At 41.1% G+C, this 3,368-nt stretch overlaps 1 pseudogene; it reads left to right on the forward strand.

Annotated features, from left to right (window-relative positions):
* LOC102493130 (akirin-1 pseudogene) overlaps positions 1-1,095 on the forward strand; it is a 2,723-nt pseudogene extending 1,628 nt beyond the window's left edge.
* The last annotated feature ends 2,273 nt before the right edge of the window (positions 1,096-3,368 follow it).

A 3,368-nucleotide genomic window follows, 5' to 3' on the forward strand; every position in this document is an offset into this window, starting at 1 on the left:
CCAAGATACCGAGAGGAGAATGGAGGAGAAGGGATTGTGGCGTGGCCATCCCCCCTGGGGGGTCATTTCTCACTTTCTGTCTCTGTCTCTCTCTGTCTGGTGAGTGCATGTGCCCTATAGCAAAAACCTCTCCAAAAAAAAAAAGAAAGAAAAGAAAAGAAAAACACAGTCACTCTTGAACAAAAATCACACCCGAAAAAACCTAGTTCCCAAAAAGATGGTTCAGAGGATTTGTAGGATTCTTAGCAAGTGAGGAGCCGGAGGTTGGGCCGCAGTTACCACCAAATCTGCTATTGATCCCTGGCCCCTCAGTGGCAGGGCTGTGGTGCCATGCTGAAGTGACTTCGAGGTGGCGCTGCTGAGTCCTGGGTCCCTGAAGCAGGCGCTGGGCCCCTCTGCCAGCCCCACTCTGGGCCTCAGACCCCCTGATGCTGAGTCTCCACTGCCGCTGTAGACCAGACCCCACCGCCAACTGCAGCTGCCCACCTGCCCAGCAGCCAGCGGAGCCTTCCAACTCCGGAGCTAATTTTTCAGAACATAAAATAAGAATATAGTCGTTATCAGAGGTGGAGACATTTAGAAGTTATTCATCAGAGTGAAGTTTGTCCTTCGGAAAATCAGCCTCACTCCTCAGCACTCACAGCACCTAGTCCTCCAGGCTCCTCCTGGATGAAGAAGGACCAGCCCACCTTTACTCTCCACCAAGTTGGAATAATATGCGAGCATCTCTTTTTAAAAAAAAAAATATTTTATTTAACTTTATTTACTTATTTACTCATTTGTCTATTTTAACTTGACCAGAGAGGAACAGAGAGAGAGAGAGAGAGTAAGCAAGCCACCAGATCCAGGACTCAAACCACACGAGAGCCGGGACTCAAACCACAGTCAGCTACGTGGAAATCCAGCGTCTTTAACCACCATGCCACCTGCAGGCCCCAAGAGCATCCCTTAAAAGACTATGAAGATAAAATTCGGGAGCAGTATGAGCAAATCCCCAATACCAAACTAGCAGAACAATATGAATTTTTTGTGAAATTCACACATGATCAGATAATGTGATGATATGGGACAAGGCCAACAAGCTATGTGTCCTGAAGTTTTCATGCATATCTGGGTACCAGGTCTGACCTCAAGAAATGGCTGCTGGAACCAGCAGTTAGAATAATGGCTATGTTGCTAAACTCCCATGTACTCGACCGTGGTTCAAGTCCCAGACCCAGTGGCTTAAATTCACGCCAGGCACATGTGCGTGCATGCCTAAGACCCCAAGAGGAGAATGGAGGAGAAGGGATTGTGGCGTGGTCATCCCCCCGGGGGGTGATTTCTCACTTTCTATCTCTCTGTCTCTCTCTGTCTTTCTGGCAAGCACACATGCCCTACAGAAAAAACCTTTCCAAATAAAAAAAAGAAATGGCTGCTGTACCCTTTTTGCAACTGGTTTGATATCACATTTCAGCTCCAATTTTGCATCCTGAGAACACGTAAGTGTTTCTGCAGGTCTATTTTATACAACTTGAAAGACCTTAAAACTTTCTGGTTGCCACAAGTATATCTTTCTTTTCTGCTCATCCCTTGCACAGCTGTGCCCTAACTGTGCTAGATTTTCCAAACAAATCCAATGACCTGGAGCAGCAGTTAGCAAAATATACCTTCAGTGGCACCTAGCAAATGAAGTTTCCCAAGCACAGTTCTGTAAAAAATATGTGTGTGAGAATGTGTGTATATGTGTGTATGTGTATTTAGTTATCATTTGCATTGTGCAAATTTTGATCTTGGAGATTCTGACTGAATTTGATGCATGACAATTATGGCTTAAAACATTTGCTAGGTCTATGGAAGATCATTAATGTTTGTGACCATATAAGTTGTAATAGTGGATTGTTTTATGTGTCGGGATTATTGTTAAATACAGGGTCTGTTTCCAGGCACAAAATATGAATCAAAAGTGAGGAGGGACATTAGATGTGATTGTGATGACATAGTGAAGGTCTACGGTCCTAGATCTACAAGTCTGTGAAGAGGAATTGAATAAACTGGAGATTGGCCATTGACACATGGACTCTGCCTAGCTGTGTTAGAAAAACATTTTGACTCCAAGCCTTAAAATACCCACATGGAATCAGTGCTCACCTCATTCACATAGTCAAAGTGCTCCCTGAAAACCAAACTGCCAAAGGGAAAGGTCTCTACTGGAGCAAAAGGATCAGAACTTGCCCAGGAGCATAATATAGGTGAGCATGGGCTGGGCCAGGCCCCAGCAGCACTGCTGCTTACAAGGAGCCACCTCACCTTTGTATCAGTTACTAAAAATAGAATTTGAATCCTTTCATCAGGTTCCCCCAAGTTCTTTGGTGATGTCCATGGTTAACTGCTTGAGCTTTTGTTTTGGCAACCCTCTGCCCAAAGTGGTTTAGAAGCTGTTTTTCACCGTGTTTCCAAGGCTGAGGAACAGAAAGTAGACTCTGTTTTGAGGAGGTGGAAGTTAAGTATATATTTATTTTTTACTGTGACTTGTTCAGGACTACATTTTACAAAATGCCTTGTTTCCTTTATTATTGTTTCTGGAAAAGAAAGTTTTATTAAAATTGTTTTAGTTTGAAGATAGAATAGTTTTTTTTTTTTTAAATTAGGGCTTATTTTGAAAAATTCTGAGTTTAATTAAAATATATTACCTTTCTAAGTAAGTTAATATTCAGAGACAGTTGTTCATTTGATCAGATGGCTTAGAGAAATTTTTGGAATATTCACATGGGAAGATTCCTTATTAATGAATGTCTTTGACTTAAATCTAACCAAAAATTGCAACATTATTCTTTGTACATTTTTATTATAAAGTGTTAACCAGCTTAGTTGCAAACAAATAAAATACTTAAGCTATTTGTTTTTTTTTTTTTTTAAAAGATGGACTTGAGAGAGAATTTCAAATGCCAAACTAAACATTCAAATCCCCAGCCACAGAGCACAAAGTGACAGTCACAAACTGTCAAGGTCAGGGGTTAGCTAAAGCAGAGCAGAAAGGGAAAAATTAACACTTGATTCATTGCTTCCTATAACAATTCAATTACTTATTTGTTTTAAAGAATTATTTCTTTATTTAATTCTATTCATTATTATTAGTTTGTAATTTGACCAGAGACAGAAAAATGAGAAAGCAAGCCTCCATGTCTGGGACTGGAATGGTGGTTGACCATGTGAGAATCCAGGACCTTTACCACCATTCCACCTGCTGGCCTTCCTATGATAACTTATTAATAGCAAAATAGCAGGTAGCTGTCATATCTATTTACTTATTTTAGTGTTTTTCTATAAGGCCACCTGTACTCTCTGAAGAGAGATAAAGTGAGAAATGACTACTTGGGGGGATGGCT

The sequence above is a fragment of the Tupaia chinensis genome, unplaced genomic scaffold (assembly GCF_000334495.1).
Source record: "Tupaia chinensis unplaced genomic scaffold, TupChi_1.0 Scaffold144763_1, whole genome shotgun sequence".
Classification (NCBI taxonomy): Eukaryota; Metazoa; Chordata; class Mammalia; order Scandentia; family Tupaiidae; genus Tupaia; species Tupaia belangeri.